We start from the raw sequence: 19,839 nt of genomic DNA on the forward strand, positions 1-19,839 counted from the left end.
TCTAATTAGCATATTATGCTTTTATTATTATAGATTATTTGTGTGTTTTTTTAAAGAAGTTGGGTTTATGAACAAAAGACAGCTGTGATTCTGAAAATTGGTTTTGAGATCTCAAAGTCATGGGTGTGGAGAGAATTTAGAATTTGTAAAGAATAATCTATTTAGAAAAACTAAGAATATAGCTATTAGAAATAATAGTTTATTATGATGCCTGAATGAAAAATGTACAAAATGTAATGAGGGAAAAGAGCTTTTTTTTTTTAAAATTGATTTCAGAGAGAAGAAGGGAGAGGGAGAGAGAGATGGAAATATCCATGATGAGAGAGAATCGTTGATCAGCTGCCTCCTGCATACCCCCTACTGGGGATCCAATCCACAACCCAGGCAAATGCCCTGACCAAGAATTGAACTGGTGACCTCTGATTCATAGGTCGACGCTGAACCACTGAGCCACACCAGCCATTACAATGGAGGTAAAAACAAAGCAAATCAAACCGAATAACAAAAACAATAACAAAACATAGAAATAGAGTTGAAAAAATGTATAAGGCCTATACGAAATTAGTTATACAATTTTAGTTAATAGTACATAAGCAGATTTGAATAAATTGAGACATAATCCATATTATTGCATGATGCTACTTTTTATTAAATTAACTAGAGGCCCGGTGCACTGGGATGGGGGAGGACCCTCAGCCTGGCCTGCACCCTCTTGCAGTCCAGGACCCCTCGGGGGATGTCGGCCAAGGGGTCCTTAGCACTGCAGCAGAGGCGAGAGAGGCTCCCACCACCACCGTTGTGCTCGCCAGCCATGAGCCTGGATTCTCGCTGAGCAGTGCTTCCCCTGTGGGAGTGCACTGACCACCAGGGGGCAGCTCCTGCATTGAGCATCTGTCCCCTGGTGGTCAGTGCCTGTCATAGCAACTGGTTGTTCCACCATTTGGTCAATTTGCATATTAGCCATTTATTATATAGGACTAGAGGCCCAATGCATGAAATTGTGCAAGAGTAGGCCTTCTTCCCCCAGGTGCCGGCACTGGCTTCCCTCTAGCACCCAGGACCCAGGCTTCCTTCCAGGTGCCAGCTGGCACCCAGAACCCGGCCTTTCCTCTGGCTGCTGGCAGGCACCCAGGACCTAGGCTTCCCTTGCAGCCCCGGCTTCGTCCAGAAGGACATCCTGTCTAATTAGCATATTATGCTTTTATTTTTATACTAGAGGCTCAGTGCATGGATTCATACACCAGTGGGTCCCTCAGCCTGGCCTGCACCCTCTCACAATCTGGGACCCCTCCAGGGATATAGTAGTGTGTGAAGCAGCAGGTGGCCTGGGAGGAGCCTAAGCCCAGGCCAGATGCCACACCGCTCCACTTGGTAAGTTTGCTGAGCACACTGACCAACAGGGAGCAGCTCCTGTGTTAAGCGTCTGCCCCCTGGTGGTCAGTGCACATCATAGCAACTGATTGTTCAGTCATTCAGTTGCTTAGGCTTTTATATATATAGATAGGATTGTTAGACCCAATATGATACAACATTAGACACAGAGAAGAGAATAAAAAGTTTTCACTAATTTTAAATCAGTAGAGGAAATAAAATATTATTCAATGGTTCATTTTTTGAGGTGAGGAGGGGGACCCATATTATATCTCTAAATAAGTTCTAGATGAATTAATACATTAAAAAATAACACAAAAGGAATAGAAGAAATTATGGTAAACATTCACCAACTTCCATGGAAGCACCTTTTTTTTTCCTCATCTGAGGATATTTTTTCCATTGCTTTTTAGGAGAGTGAAAAGGAAGTAGGGAGGGGGAGAGAAAGAGAAAGAGAGAGCGAGAGAGAGAGAAGGAGAGAGAAAGGGAGAAATATTGATGCAAGAGAGACAGATTGACTGGTTGCCTCCTGCATGTACCCTAACCAGGGGAGGGGAGAAAACCCGCAACCCTTCAGTGTGCAGACTGACACTCTACCCACTGAGCACACTGGCCAGCACAAGAAGATCGATTTTTAAATATCAAAACTCATGATAGAAAAACATAAAGCAAATAATAACATAAAAAATGGCAAAATGTAAAATGAAGATTAAGATGGTTTTTATATGAAGAGCTTCTAGAAATTAATCATAAGAGGGTAAATATCATAAACAAGAAAATTGTCAATTTTCACAAAAAGACAGTCTGTATAAGTAGAAAATAATTAGACAATAACTCATGAGAAAATCCCAGGCTTACCATTTATTTAAAAATAATTAAAAGAAGACATTAATTTATGTTAAATTTGCAAATGTTTTAAACAAAGAAAACAAATAATTACATACTTGGGAAAATTTCAAGAAAAAAAAAGTATCAGTCCTGTCACCGTGGCTCAGTATTTGAGCATCAACCTATGAACCAGGAAGTCGAGGTTCAATTCCTGGTCAGGGCACATGCCCGAGTGATGGGCTTGATCCCCAGTAGGGAGCATGCAGGAGGCAACTAATCAATGATTCTCTTTCATCATTGATGTTTCTATTTCTCTCCCTCTCCCTTCCTCTCTGAAATCAATAAAAATATATTTAAAAGAAAAAAAAAGAGAAGAGAAGAGAAGAGAAGAGAAGAAAAGAAAAGAAAAGAAAAGAAAAGAAAAGAAAAGAAAAGAAAAGAAAAGAAAAGAAAAGAGAAAAGTAAAGAAAAGAAAAGAGAGTCATACACTACTGGGGTCATTTTTAGATTTTTCAGATTTTTTTGGTTGGAAATGTGACAATATGTATCCAAAAACTTAGAACTGTGGATAATATTTTACTTAATAATTCCTCTTCTAGAATCTGTCCTTAGAAAGAAAATTAATAAGTATGAAACTTTATGTATAAGAATGCTTATCACAGTTTTATTTATAACTATGAGAAATTATAAAAATAGGTTTAATTAATTACAGTACTGAAAATTACCTTTTCAAAAATATTTAAGGCCTTGGAAAAATGTAAAAAATAATGTTATGTGAAAAATATAGTATGCAAAGCTGCATATACATGCTTTTACTTTTTGTAAAAAAGATGGATTTGGTTACAGATGTATATACATATGTACACACAGAAAAAAAAAGACTTGAAGGTTTTGCACAAATGAAATGTTAATAGTGGTTCTAAGGATAATGGAATGGTTTTTAAATGATCTTTATTTGGTATTTCTCCATATAATCTGCAAAAAGAATATATTAACTTAATGATCAAAAGCATAAATATTATTTTTGTGATTTTCTTTGCCATCAAGGGCTCCCCCTGCTGCTCACCTAAAATATTATTGAGGGTTGGCTTCTTATTTCGGATTTTCCTCATCTTCTAAAAAGCTCCATTCTTGATCTTGGGGACCACTCTACTTCTTATTTGCCATAGGAACAAAGTCTTCTAATTTTAATACTTAGAATGATATGTCAAGTTATAGACTTCTTTTTTTTTATTGAGATATAACTCATCTACTCTAGTCATTATATTGAAGTTTATGATTCAGTAGTTTTTAGTATACTCAAAAATTATGCAACTGTCACCATATCTAATTTTAGAGTATTTTCACCACTCCAAAAAGAAACTTCATACCTATTAGCAGTCACTCCCTATCACACCTTCCCCAGTTCCTTTCTTTGTCTAAGGATTTGCTATTTTGGATATTTCATATAAATGGAATCATACTATATGTGGTCTTTTGTATCTGGCTTTTTTTTTCACTAGCATGTTTGCAAGGTTCATCTGTATTGTAGCATATATTAGAACTTGACTCTTTTCATGATTAAATAACATTTCATTGAATATTCTGCATTTTGTTTATTCACTAGTTAATGGACATTTTCCCACTTTTTGGCTATAATAATTAATGCCTCTATAAATATTATTACATACTAGTAGCCCTGCACATGAATCTGTGCACCAGTAGGTTGCTGCCACCCTCCTGTAGCTCTCTGTCTGCTGGCCCGCCCTCCTGTAGCTCCCCCCATCCCCCCTGCCCCATCCTGTACTCTCCGCCTCCCGCTTGCTTGCTGCCCTGCCCTGTCCTGTAGCTCTCCGCCACCTGCTTGCTTGCTGCCCTGCCCCGTCCTGTAGCTCTCTGCCGCCTGCTTGTAGTTTGCTGCCCGACCCTCCTGCAGTTCCATGATCTGGTCATTATGCGGTGGGTCGTTACGCCTCATGGCGTAATGGATAATTAGCATATTCCTCTCTTATTATACAGGATAAGTTTTTGTGGGGATATGTTTTTTATTGTATTGGGTATCCTATATAATAAAGAGCTAATATGCTAATTAGACCAGATGGTGGAATGACCTTCTGGAAAGACCTTCTGGACGACCTTCCAGAATGACCAGTGGGCGGGCGGGGGGGGTGCGGTGCTATGGGGCCACGAGGCAGCCAGGGCTGCGAGGGCCTACTCTTGAATGAATTTCATGCATTGGGCCTCTAGTATACTTAGAAATGGAATTGCGGAGTCATATTATAACTTTATATCTAACTTTTTTGAGAAACTGCTGAACTCTTTTTTTCAAAATTACCTTATCATTTTATATGCCCACTAGCATTTTATATTCTCACTATCCTTATCCTCATCAATACATACATGCTGTTTTTCTGATTAAAGCTATCCTAGTGGGTATGAGTGCTACTTTGACTTGCATTTCTCTAATGACTAATGACATTGAACATTTTTTTTCATGTGCATTTAGGCTATTTGTGTATCTTCTTTGAAGAAGAGTCTATTCAAATTTTCTGCCTGTTTTTTAATTGGATAATTTGTATTTTTATTGTTGAGGTGCAATTGTTTTTATATATTTTGGATACTAGACCCTCATCAAATATATGATTTGCAAATATTTTCTCCCGTTCTGTGGATTAACTTTTCACTTTCTTGATGGAGTTCTTTGAAACATGAAGTCTTATTTTGGTGAAGTTCAGTTTATCTATTTTTGTTGTTATTGTTGTTACTTGTGCTTTTTGGTGTCATGTTTAATAAGCCATTGGTGCCAGGCCGGAGTAGCTCAGTGCCTGAGCATCGACCCATGAACCAAGAGGTCACAGATTCGATTCCTGTCAAGGCATATGCCCAGGTTGTGGGCTTGGGCATGAAGGAAGCAGTTGATTGATGTTTCTATCTCTCTATCCCTCTCTCTTCCTCTCTCTCTAAAATCAACAAAATCATATTTTTTTAAATAAACCATTGGCTAATCCAAGATAATGGATTTTATAACTGTCATTTCTTCTAAGAGTTTTATAGTTCTAGCTTTTACATTTAGGTCTTTGATACATGTATTAATTTTTGTATATATTATGAAGTAGGGATCCAAATTTATTCTTTTGCTTGTGGACATCTATGTGTTTCAGCACCACTTTTATAAAGACTATTGCTTCCCCCATTGAATTTCCTTGATATTAATACTCATCAAAATCACTTGACCATAAATATATGGGTATATTTCTAGACCCACAATTCCATTTCACTGGTTTATATGACTGTCCTTCGGCCTCTACCATATAGTTGCTGTTTCTTTGTGCTATAGCTTTTAAATTTGGGAAGTGGGAGTCTTACAACTTTGTTTTTCTTGTTTAGGTTGTTTTGATTATGCTGAGTTCCTTGAATTTCCATTTGAATGTTTGGATTAGATTGTCAATTTTTGCAAAAGAGGCACCTGGGATTTTGAAAGAAATAATGTGGAATCTATAGGTTAATTCAAGAGGTTTTTCAGTTCATGAACACTAGATGTCTTTTCTGTTATTAAGATATTCTTTAATTTTTTAGTGATGTTTTGTATTTTTGAGTGTATAAGTCTTATACTTACTCTGTTAAATTTATTCCCAAGTATTTTATTCTTTTTTAATGTTGTTATAAATACAATTATCTTAATATTGTTTTCTGATTGCTTGTTGCTAGTTTATAGAAATTCAATTAATTTTTCTGTATTGGTTTTATATCCTGAAAACTTGCTGAACTCATTTATTAGCTCTCATTGATATTTGTGGATTATTTGAAAACGTCTGTTTACAAAGTCATGTCATCAGCTAATAGAGATAGACTTATTTCTTCCTTTCCAATATGGATGTCCTTTGTTTCTTATTCTTCACTAATTGTTCAGGATAGAAGCTCCAATATAATGTTAAGTAGAAGTGGCTAAAAAGAAAATCTTTTTCCTGGTCTTAGTGGGAAAGAGTTCAGGTTTTTAGCATTAAGTATTATGTTTGCTGTGGGTTTCATTAGATGACCAGTGGCCTGGTGCACTAACTCGTGCACAGGTGGGGTCTCTCAGGTGGCCTGCAGAGATTGGGCCCCAGCTCGCACCCCCAGCCTTGCAGCCCGAGCTCATGCCCCCAGCCCTGCAGCCCTGCCTGGCACCCTGCCTTGGCCTGGCACAGCCCCCTCACCTGCTCCACTATCCTGCTGTGGTTCTACTCTTGTCGCGGCTCACCAGGGCCGGAAGCGTCTCCACTGCCGCCCGCAATCATGTTCCACGCTGCCCCCTGGTGGTCAACACACATCATAGTGAGCAGTGGAACTCCCCGTCTCCTGGTCAAACTCCAGGTCAAACGACCACCAGAGGGGACAATTTGCATATTAGGCTTTAATTATATATGATGTGTATCTGGTTTAGGAAATTCCTTTTCATTCCAGTTTGTTGAGTGCTTTAACATGACAGCATTTTTATCACAAATGTGGTCAAATGCTTTTTCTATGTCTATTGAGTTAATCATATGTTTTTTGTTCTTTTTTCCCTATTGATATACTGGTAGTGTATGACATTGATTACTTTTGGTATGTTGAACCAACTTTGCATTTTAGGGATAAATTTCAGTTCATAATTTTGTATATTCTCCTTTTCCTTTTCATGTTGCTGAATTAAGTATGTTAATACTTTGCTGAGAATTTGTGCATACATATTCACATTAGTCTTTATTATTCTTGTGATGTCTTTGGTTTTGGTATCAGGGCAACACTAACCTCATATAAGAAATTGGGAACTACTACCACCTCTTCTGTTTTTTGGAAGAGTTTGTGAAAAACTGGTGTTAATTGTTCTTTAAACATTTGCTAGAATTTATTGTTGAAGTTATCTGGAACTGTTTTTTTCTTTTGTGGGAAATGTTTTGATTACTAATTTAATCTCTTTACTTGTATAAGTTATGTTTTCTATTTCTTTCTGAGTCAGTTCCAGTAGTTTATATCTTGTTAGGAATATGTATGTTTCATCTAAGTTATATAATTTATTGGCTTAAAATTATTAAAATAATCCCTTTAATCTTTATTTTCTATATAAATAAAAATATTTTATTTTATTTCTGTAAAGTTAATAGCAATGTCTCCTTTTTCATTTCTGATTTTGATTATTGATTCTTTTTTGTGACAATTCTAGCTAAAAATTTGTCAGTTTAGTTGATTTTTTCAAAGGACCAACTTTTTGTTTCATTGATTTTCTCAATTGTTTTTCACTTTTTTATTTTCTTTATTCCTTTTCTGTGGGTTGGTTATTTTGCTCTTATATTTATAGTTTCTTAGATTATTATGTTAGTTATTTAAAATATTTTTGGTAATAAGTAGTTGCAGCTATATATTTCCCTCTTACTGCTGCTTTAGCTGTAACACATAAGTTTTGATATGTTATTTTTTTTCATTTTCATTTATCAAAATGTTTTTTAATTTCCCCTGTAATTTCTTCTTTGACTCATTTATTACTTAAGAACATTTTGCTTAATTTCCACATATTTGTGAATTTCCCAAATTTTTTTCTGTAATTGATTTCTAATTTTGTTATAATTTAAATCCTTGTAATTTTACTGAGAATTGTTATATGGCCTAAGACAGTGGTCGGCAAACTCATTAGTCAACAGAGCAGCAAACCGCAGCTCGCAGTTTGCCGACCACTGGCCTAAGATAAGGTGTATCCTGGAAACCTTCCATGTGTCCTTGAGAAGATTGTGTATTCTACTATTGTGTGGAGTGTTCAATAGATGTCTGTTAGATTTAGGTGATTTATGTTGTTATTTAAATTTCTGTTTCTTTGTTTTTCTTTTGCCTAATTGTTCTATACATTATTGAAAGTGGGTATTGAAACCTCCAATTATTATTGTTGAACTGTCTGTTTCTTCCTTCAGTTCTATTTTTTGTTCATGTATTTTGGGGCTCTGCTCTTTGGTGCATATGTGTTATAAGTGTTATATTTGCTCTATGAATTAACCTTTAAATATTTTTCTTTGTCTCTAGTAACATTTTTTTTGTTTTAAAGACTATTTTGTCTACTATTGGTATAGAGAGTCAAATTTTGTTTTATTTTTATAATTGTTACCTCTTCTATTTGTTGTAATATCTGTCCTATGCTTACCTTTAATTTTTTAGATATGATTTTATTATATTTTTGCCCATATTTAAAATATTTGATTTAAAGTCTATGTCTAGTATGTCTAATGTCTAGGTTGCCTCAGGGAAAATTTCTCTTTATGTTTTTGCCTCTCTTTATGGGCTACACTTTCTTTCATCTTTACATGCCTTATAATCTTAGATTGAAAACTGGATATTTAAAGTAATATGATTTGGCTATTCTATAAAATCAGATTCTTCTCCCTTTGAGTGTTTGTTCATGGTTGTGGTATAGTAACTTTATAGATGATTTCTCAAAGTCTGTAGTTTTTGTTACATGTAGCCACTGAAGGCTCTGCCCTGGTCAGTTAGATTTTTATTAATGTTTAAAAATTAATTAATTTTAATTTATTTTAGAGATGGAAGAATGTAGGGAGGGAGGGAGAGAGACATTGATTTGTTGCTCAATTTATTTATGCAATCATTGGTTGATTCCTGTATCTGGTTTGGGAATTGAACACTAAGAAAACTTAGTGTATCAGAACGATATTATTACCAACAGAGCTATCCCACCAGGGCTAAGAAAGATTTTTTTTTAGATGCCTGAGACCAGTGAGTCTCACATACTTTGCTGAGAGACTCTGTGTATATGTTACAGTATACCTTCAACACACAGTCAAGAACTTGACAAACTTTATGTTGGCCTTTATTAGCATTTGCATGAGATATATTTATACTACAAATTTGTTTTTATCTGAAATTCACATTTAACTGGACATATTATATTTATTGGACATCTTGGCAGTCCTACTGGTTGACTTGTTTCAAGCCACACAGCAAGTTCATGGAAGAACTTGGGCTAAAATTAAAGTTTTCATACTCTTGTTCAGTGGTTTTATTCTCTAAGGAAGTGGTTCTCAACCTTCCTAATGCCGTGACCCTTTAATATAGTTCCTCATGTTGTGGTGACCCCCAACCATAAAATTATTTTCGTTGCTACTTCATAACTGTAATTTTGCTACTGTTAATGAATCGTAATGTAAATATCTGTGTTTTCCAATGGTCTTGGGCTCTAGCAGCGGTTCTCAACCTGTGGGTCACGACTTTGGCTAGTATTACTGTAATTTAAAGATGATAATGATGGCTAGCCTTCATTGGTTGCTTATTGCATACTAGGCACTGTTCCATAAGGATGCTATCTTGTATTATTTAAGTCTCACAAAATCCCTGTGAGGTAGGGGCTATGATTATTCCATGTTACAGATGAGGAAACTAGAGTGCAGGAGGTTAAGCAACTTGTCTAAGTCTTCCAGCAAATAAATGGCAGAGCTAAGATAGGAAAGGTCCTCTAGAAAAGGAAAATTATATTGTCCTATTTCAGAAATGATCCCCATTCATTGGGAATGAGTTAACTTTTCCTTTAACTAGAATCTGTGGCTTGAATGAAGCTTGAATGAAGTCACTCATAAGATATAAAACTTTCAAGAGACAGATAAATATCTTTATTGTAAAAGAAGTTGATATAATACAGCTCCTCCTAGGCAAGCAAAGACATAAAACCGAGATCATTTGTCGAGATGAAAGGGAATAATAGGGAGTGTTTAAAGGTATTCAGAAGGGTCAAGACACTCATCAATTCTCTGAGTCAGAGCCACATATCCATCCATACATTTCACAGTGCTGCCACCAAAGCCTTCTTTTCCCATATGAAAGATAGTGTTGGTGTGAGAATAGCTACAGATTCCCTTTTTGCCACTGAAACCTGGCATTCTTGTGGATTAAGACCCCAACTAACTTCCAGATTCCTTGCCTGAAAAGTTTCCTCAGAAGGTTAAGAAAATTGAGGTTTCCAGAAAATTAAAATGAGGGGGCACAAGCTGCTCAAAGATATCATATTAGAATGATATGTTGACCTTATTTCTGGGAGACAGCCTACAGAGAAGGAGACATTGGATTGGGACACTGTGGACTGTGATTTAATTTCAGTGACTAGTCCGAGCCTATATGGCTGTGCAATTTCTCATTCATGTGGTTTTCCTCGCTGTTATTCAGGTTTTGTTTTCTAAGTCTCTTTGGCCTTAAAGCGATGGGTTATTTGGATATGATTCCTACTGAATAGATCCTTCCTCCATTGGACTTGTGTAGACACTGCCTCTTGGGCTTTTGTCAAAGTCACTTTAGTTATTACAGATTTATGATTGCCAAATCTGAGGAACTATAAATTGGTATCTTAAATGGCAACTGAATTCCCCATAGTCTAGCTCTATGATTACAACTAATATAAATAATAATTATTTACTGAGTGACTGCTTTGTTCCATGTACTCTACTACACAGTTAACCTACATTAACCCATTGATCTGAAAGGTACTATTATTTCCCTGGAGGAATAAACTGAGACTTGAAGAGGTTATGTAACTTGCCCAAGGTCCTGCAGTGAGTTGATTAATGATCTGATTACAAATGTGCACTAAAGGATTGAAGTAAAAGTTTACTATTTCAGACTAATGGAAGTGAAGTGACCTGAATTAATGAAACACATGCTTTACTGAACTAGATTTAAAGTTAAAGAGTTTACCACCATGTTAGAAACTGAGTAACTTTGTATAGAAAGAGAGCAGTTACCTCCTAGGGGGTCTGGGAAAAACTACAGATAAGCACTATTTATAATTAGCATGCCACTCTTAGAGCATTATTTATAATTAACATGTCAATTTTTTTATAGTCAAAGAAATACTTCTAAATTATTTTAAAAGGATTTTAAGAAACAGTTTGTCTTAAGCTACTTAAATTAGAATTCTTTGCTTCCTTGATTTGCTTAGCAAACTTTAGGCCAGTCCTGTAACTGACTTTGAATTAATGGGAGTGTGGACTAATACAGTCTAATGTCCAAGATTTGTAGCTGTACTTGCTTGGCTTTCTTCTTTAAAATACATGGCTTGTTGACTGGGTCTGGCTGTTTGGATATCTGTGAGATTCACTCTTTGTAATGATGACGCATTCAAAGCCTCTAAGCAATCAGATTTAGTTCTAAGAACTAAGAGTCCTCCTTTGAAGTGACCCTTTAAAATATCAGCCTTAATATCCAACTTGTATGCCTCACTGAGTTTTCATGAGATTAGCAGCCACTTACGAGTTCTTTGTCTAGAAGTTGAAAAGCAAAGGGTTGCAGTGGTCTGAGAGAACACCTCTGTGCCATGTCCCCTACTTGCTTTCTCCAAATGACTCAGATACTGTACTACAGCTGTTTCAGCATTCTTGGGTTTTGTTTGCCAACTCTATTGGAGACTAAAGCTTATATAAGTAATATAAAACCTCAGCATTTACAACATAAAGGCACTATAAGAACTCTCAGACATTAAGCTTTGGTAGGATTTTATTTGGAGGAATTTTATTTTAAAATGTAATATCCTTTTCCTTTCTTTGGCAAATAGAATCAGGAGAAGTTGGATGGAACTCTACTGCTTATGAAAAGTCTCGCCCTGTTCATATAAGTAAGCCTGTCACCCTTAATTGAAAAGTAATAATTCATAAAGCTTAATGTTAATATCATCCCTCCACCTGGAGTGATAGATATTCTTGAGATCTCTTCAATAAAAAGTTTAAAATTGAATCTTAAACTCCAAAAATTGGTGGGTTCAAATGTTAGTTTCCTGCTGAGTAACTGTGCAAACCATTCTAAAGTAGCTAGTTGTGTGTTAGGAATGGCAGTTTTATTAAATGTCTTGATGGAGTGCAATGAAAAAACTCTTTTGGTGTCTTTATGCAGCCTTTTCATCTACAAAAATGATAGTTTTGTTATAGATGTTAGTGTTTGCTTTCATTCTACTTATTTGGTTATTCTCTCAGTTCAGGTTTTTTGCAAAGGTTTTCAGTAAGGAGATGAGATTTGGTTTTATTCATAGCAGAGCATGTGTGAACTAATTGACACTGCTCATAGATTATTGATTTGCATTTCATATAATTTTGTAGAATAAAAAGTTTTATGCCATCAATGTGGTCTAAAATATTGCCACTGCGTATTGTGTGCTCATGGTGATGTGCCTTCCAATGCTGCAGATCTTCAGTGAAGTCTGAGGAGCTGGATCTTGCTGGAAGGAAGAGAACCATCCAGATGTGGGAAGGTTCCTCTCACCCAGTAATAGACCAGCAAGTTCATTTAAAAAGGTATCTTTCAATTATAAAAACTGGCAGGCGTCAAAAGACATTTGGCAATTGAACTTTGCAAAAACATTTGCACTGGCGGCTTAAAGAGGACTTTCCTTTTGGCTGGTTTCAAAAAAAAAAAAAAAAAAAAAGAAAGAAAGAAAGAAACATTTTGTAGTTTCACCTCAATTTCCTCTTTCTTTTTCCACAAAAACAAAAGGTGATTTTTCAAGGTCTCTGTATCAGCATTATTTGCTATTCTAATATGCATTCAACCAAATAACTGACCAAATTCCTCAGAATTAAAATTGAAAATTGGTTGTGATTTCCATCCCTCACTCTCAGTCCTGTCTCCAGGTCAATGGCAACTTGTCTCTTTTCCCAGTTTCTTTATTTTTTCCCCTATGGGCAAAACACTGCTGCTGAAAAAAAAAAGTGAAATTCCAGTCTTGACTAAATTTGGGAATTATTATACACATGAAAAAAGTCTTTGTTTCTCTTTGGGAAATTGGCAAAGTGAAAATTGCCAGCTTAGCTCTTCTCACATTGGCACTTATATAATAAACTGGAGGAATTGGATTTTTAAAAGATTTTAAACAATTTTAGGGAGAAAATTGCTATTACATCTAAGTGTGGTTTACGTTTATCTCTACATCAAATGTCCAGTATGGAGATCTTTGTAACCAGACCTGGAGCATCCCTTTCTTTCTGGGCAAGAAATGTAGCTGGGTGAGAATAGAGACATCTTCCTCACTGATAATAATATTCCTCGAATCAAGACATGTCTAAAGAACAAAATAAACTGATGAGCAAAATAGATCTACAGACATAGAAGCATGGAACAGAGGAATCTCAGAGGGAAGGTGGGGGTTGAGGTGGGGAGAAGTCAACAGAGGAACTTCTATGCATATATGCATAGCCTATGAACACAGACAATAGTGTGGTGAAGGCCTGGGAGGGGTGGGTGCTGGGTGGAGGGGTCAGTGGGAAAAAAGGGGGATATCTGTAATACTTTCAACAATAAAGATAAATTTTTAAAAAAATGCAACAGGGAAAAAAGGACACTGTCTATTCTTGAGTAGAACATTGTGGGTACTGGAGAGTAAGAAAGCCTCACGCTTCCAACTGGCTGGCCAGCTAACTGCGTCCTTGAATTTCTGGCAGGACAAAGCCCTCACATCAGCAAACTTTGGGTAACCTGTGCCTTACAATGTTTGTCTATGACATAAAATAACTCTGGATAATTTTATCCACACCATTCAATGCACCAGTGGTTCAAGTTTCACTCTATAATTGGTGTGTACATGGATGTGTTTTTTTCTTCAGTGTTTATCCTTAAGAGAATAAAATAGTTGCTCTAAAATTCTATGCATAAACATAGGTATAACAATGAGTGAAAAGAGAAACAGCAACCCCCTTGGATTTTAAATCCCAAATATAACTTTCTTTTTCCTACACATAACTGTTTTGTAATATTGTTTCTAACACCCAAATTAGAAAGAAAATTTAGCTGTCTGCTGCAGTTTTGGTGAAGCTTTGGCCCCACCTTTAAGACATGGAGGGATTGTCTTGCATTCTGCACTTAAATGTTAGTCCATCCTGTTATAAAGGGAGAATGGCTAGCTGGTGGAACTGGCATGGAGAAATCTTGGCTATTGCTCATGAGGAGACCAAGCTGTCCTGATTTACCAATCCATTCCCCACCCATCTTCCCACTTCTAGTCTGCCTCCCCATGGAAGGCTGAGTAATGGTTTTCCAAAAATGTATAGGTCCTAATTCCAAGAACCTATGAATATGTTACCTTACATGGCAAAGAGAACTTTGCAGATGTGATTAAGTTAGGATATTGAGGTGGGAATATTATCCTAGATTATCTAGGTGGTCCAACATAATCACCAGGGTCCTTATAATAGGAATTCAGGAAGGTGAGAGGGGAAGAATGTGATATGACTAGAGGCTTAAGGGATGGGGCCATAAGCCAAGGCAATTTCTGGAAGCTAAAAAAGACAAGGAACATTTTCTTCCATAGACCCTTCAGAAGGAAGCATTTTTGCTGACACTTTGATTTTAACTCCTCAAGCTCCTTTTGGACTTCTAGCCTCCATAATTGTAAAAGGATACATTTGTGTTGTTTTAGCCACTAAGTTTGTGATAATTTGTTATGGCAGCAATAGAATATTAATACACCTTCCCATCTTCCCCTCACTTTCAGTTCAGAATCTCAGACTTTGCTTCCAACTTCATTTTTTTTTCTTGGCCTACTTATTTATTTATAATTCATAATTTTAATTTTTTAAAATTTGTCTTTTTGTTGAAAGTATTACATATGTCCCCTTTTTCCCCCATTGACTCTCTCCACCCCATTGCCAACCCTTCCCCAGGCCTTCACTTCATTATTATCTGTGTCCATGGGTTATGCATATATGCATATAAGTTCTTTGGTTAATCTCTTCTGACCCATCCACCCTTCCTACACTCTGAACTTTACCATTCTGTTGCATGCTTCCATGTCTCTGAATCTATTTTGTTCTCCAATTTATTTTGTTCATTAGATTCCACATATAAGTGAGATCATGTGATACTTGTCTTTCTCTGACTGGCTTATTCTGCTTAGCATAATACTCTCCAGATCTCTCCATGCTGTGTCTCAAAGGGTAAGAGATCCTCTCTTTTACAGCTGCATAGTATTTCATTGTGTAAGCATACCACAGCTTTTTTATTTGCTCACTTACTGATGGGCACTTGGGCTGTTTCCAGATGTTAGCTATTGTAAATTGCTTGGGTCCTTGTTCCAGCATTACAAAGGGTTCAGCAATCTGGAGAAAGGCTGTGCATAGATTAAGTAAGAGTCCAAAGATGAGAGATAATTTTGAAAGGCATTAAGATGCCCTGAGCTGTCTGGCAGCAAACAATCATCCTATTCAGGTTTGGGGGAAGTGCTTTTCAGCCATTCCAACAGGTGATTACATATGTGACTCAGCCCTTGTTGAGTTCCCAAGTTTCAACAACCTTTTGATGAAACTCTTGTACTTACGACATGCTGGAATTGGCTTCTGGCAGTAAATAGTGCTGCTATAAACACAAGGGTGCATTTTTTTTAATTGGTGTTTCAGGATTCTTAGGATATTATTCCTAGAAATGGGATCACTGGGTCAAATGACAGTTTCATCTTTAATTTTTGAGAAAACTCCATACTATTTTCCACACTGGCTGCATCAGTCTGTATTCCCACCCCATGGCAAAGGAAACAAAGGAAAAAATAAACAAATGGGACTAAGTCAAAATAAAAAGCTTCTTCACAGCAGAAGAAACCACCAATAAAATGAAAAGGAATTCCATGATATGGGAGAAAATATTTGCCTATGATACATCTGATAATGGGTTAATTTCTAAAATGTATAAGGAACTCATACAACTTAACAAAAGGAAGGTAAACAATCCAATCAAAAAATGGGCAAAGGACATGAATAGACACTTCTCCAAAGAGGACATACATATGGCCAAGAGACAAATGAAAAATGCTCAAATTCACTAGTCATTAGAGAGATGCAAATTAAAATGACAATGAAGTATCACCTCACAATTGCCAGAATGGCTACCATCAATAAATCAACAAATGACAAGTGCTGAGGAGGATGTAAAGAAAAGGGAACCCTAGTGCACTGCTGGTGGGCATACTTCCAAATCACTTTTGCCTTTGCTTGAGATACTCATCCCTATTTTTAGTCCTTTAGGCCAGGGATTGGCCTACTCTTCCTCTAAGTCAGTGGTTCTCAACCTTTCTAATGTCGTGACCCTTTAATACAGTTCCTCATGTTGTGGTGACCCCCAACCATAAAATTATTTTCATTGCTACTTCATAACTGTAATTTTGCTACTGTTAATGAATCGTAATGTAAATATCTGTGTTTTCCGATGGTCTTAGGCAAATACAGGTGGGAATACAGGCTCTACAAGACCCACAGGTTGAGAACCGCTAGCAGGGTTGCCTAAGACCATTGGAAAACACAGATATTTACATTACGATTCATTAACAGTAGCAAAATTACAGTTATGAAGTAGCAACAAAAATAATTTTATGGTTGGGGGTCACCACAACATGAGGAACTGTATTAAAGGGTCGCAGCATTAGAAAGTTTGAGAACCACTGCTCTAAGTAACCTTCTTCCTTGCCTAGACTCTTACATAGCCAAGGAAGTCATGTTTGCCCTACTGCAAGGACCAGTGGTTACAGAGCCAGAGTAACAATTCCCAAAATGTGTTTCAGGACATACAGGTCTTTGAATATGTGAACAAAGTATATAGAAAGGAAATGTTGCTTATCTCTTAGAGACTCCTATAAAAGCATGTCAATGATCACAAGAAATTCGACAATTTTGTTTAACGCAATATTTTCCAAATTTATTTGACCACTGAACTTATTTTTCTCCATACAACAGATATGAACATGTCCCAGAAATGGTGGTTTAGGGAGCTGGTTTGGGAAAAAATTGATCTTGGGTGCTGGAGGCTAATTCCAGCATGTAATAAATGCAAGAAGTTTCATCAAAAGGTTGGTGAACCTTGAGGCTTCAGCAGGGCTGAAGATACATATTATTGCCTGCTGGAATAGCTGAAAGCATTTCCCCAAACCTGAAAATCTACATGTTATTACCTGTTGCTGGCCAAACAGCTGAACAGTTTCCCCAACCTGACAATGCCTACTGTATACCAAAACTTACCTTTGATATGTATATCTGCTTTGCTTTAGGGCAATATGCATGAATAAAAAGCCCTGGGTCTGGAGATTCAGAAGAACTTGGTTACTATAGCTAAGCCTCCTCTAGCTTTCCCATGTATTCCAAATTTATATTTCTAGTCTCTTCATTAATTTACTCACAGCCCCTTCTCCAGATTCCTGAACCCTTCTAGATGCTGAGAAACACCCCGGCACTTTGGTATACCCAATCATCTTAGGGATGCTGATATCCTTCTGTGCCCTGAAGCAAATAGCAAATGTCCATTTGGCCTTTGAATATAAAAGGAAAGCCAACTTCCATCAACCAGAGACTGGGCTTTGCAGACATCCCTTGTAATAGATGAGAGATGCAATAAAATCAATAGATTGCACAGGCTCTGTGTGTCTATGGAAGTTTCCCACTTGGATTATTGGGAGATATATATATGACTCATATTTCATAGATATGCAGTGGCTGGGGCACTTAAATCTACAGATCTAGTTGATTTTCAGGCAATGATTTGCCTGATCATGAACTATGCAAACTCTTTTAAGATGTGTCACTAAATTCTGATAAGATACATTTATGAGAACTTCCTGATTGGCCCAACCTCCCTGCTTCCTGAATCCAGGATGGATACTCATCGGCCTACCTAAAGTTGGCGCCCCACTCTAGACCAGTCTGCACTGACTGGCACACAGGTCAGCTCTACAGTAGTAAAATTAGCTAGCTTTTAGACAACATTTGCTCTGTATTTGGCATTGCCCTAAATACTTTGCACATGTTAACTCCTTTAAATCTCACAACAGTTTTATGAAAAGTCCCAAGGCATGGGGTTTAAAAATAACCCACCTGAGGTTATGTGGACAGTAAGTGGCAGCACTGAGTTTGAATCCAGGCAGGCTGGGCCCAGGGTCCCTATTCTCATTTACACTATATTACACATAATTGGAAAGAGGGTGAAATTTGAATCCCATAGAACTGGATTGAATCAAGCCTTCTTGCTGTGACCTTGGGCAGGTCTCATAATTTCTCTCAACTTCTGTTTCCTCATTGGAAAATCACGATATGGACACCTGGTATCAGAATCGTGTTATATGCTTGTCAGCCTGCTAACACACTTGTCTCTCCCACCCAACTGCCCCTCTCACCAATCTGTTTTAGGAAAATTATGACTTTCAATGGGTGTCTGATTCCTTTGATGACAGATATTTTATTCTGCCTCAATAAACCATGCTGAGTTTAGTTATTCTTGAACTATTTTCTTCTTAGAAAGTTTTTTTTATAACTAAAGTAATGCACATTCATTTTTGAAAAGAAAGTTAAGCAAAAGCAAGAAAAATTTTAAAATCACCAATAATTCTAGAAGATAATCACTATTAAACTTCTGGTATTAATATTGTTTCTAATGCTTTTTCACTTTATATTCTCTAAACAATGCTTTCATATTGTATAATTTTACTCTGCATGTTCTTCCTCCAGATGGTAACATTCTAAAAGACAGTTTTGTAAAAACTGCTCCTTTTCACTTGTTATATCTTGGACAGTTCTCATGTACTTAGTATTCTACAACTTTTTTTGAAAATGTCTCTATGATGGGGTCTTAACCAATTCCATATTAAAAATAGGTTGTTTTTACTTCCTTCTCATTGTTATTAAGTAATGAACATTTTGAAATATTTTTTGAGTCATGATTAATGATCATTCTTGATGTCAACATTTTAGATCCCTAGAAAGCAGTTGCACTGAATTGAAAAGAGAAAATAAAATCTAAAGCAATTGCTTCCTTTCTGGGTAGGTTTATATCAGCAGCCTAGCAGGTAGACTCTATTAGTGTGCTTGGCTCTCACCTGGCAAGTGGCAGGCACGGAGGCTCATGTGGTCTAGCTTTTATTAGTTGGGTATGAATCATGACCAAGAAGGCTTCCCAATATTCTAGAAGCAGCAGGACACTTTGGGAGAGGTACCACGCTCAGCTTTTCAGAGTACTCCCCCTTACCAGGGCTTTGTTCTTTTTTGGGAAATGAATGAAGTTGCTGATCACAAGTCATGAGATTTTAGCTCATCTGCTGGAAAATAATCATCTAAAGTTGATAGTAATTTTTTTCTCTAGAGACTTAAATTCTGAGAATTTTTATCCTTAATTAAAATCTGTGAATTCAAGTCACTTTGTGACAATGGAATATTATGCAACCATTAATAATGTTAGATGCATGTTTTGAAATGGAAAGATGTACATAAGAGTCTAGTACATTCATATTAAGCAAATATATATATTTATGTAGATATAATTATACATGCACAGAAAATTTAATGTGTACATGAAAACTGTTAACAGTTGGCACCACTAATGGGGGGGTTAAAAAAATACTTTTATTTTATACTTTTTAACCTATAGTGTTATTTGAATTTTCACAGGAAGTAGGAATTACCTTTTATGAGAATTAACATAATAAAGGTAGTTTTGATGTTTCAGAAAGATAAATAATTTTTTAAAATACAGCCTGTATTATTGTTGATAGTGATAAAAGGGTAAATGTAGTTTGAATTTAGAATCCAGCTTTTTTAATTTGGGGACTTTAATATATGTTCCAAGCATTTATAATAGACCCTCTTAAAATGTGTTTTAATTAGAAAATAGACTCTATATGGATATGATGTTATTTTTTTCTCA

This window comes from Plecotus auritus (assembly GCF_963455305.1).
Source record: "Plecotus auritus genome assembly, chromosome: 3".
NCBI lineage: Eukaryota > Metazoa > Chordata > Mammalia > Chiroptera > Vespertilionidae > Plecotus > Plecotus auritus.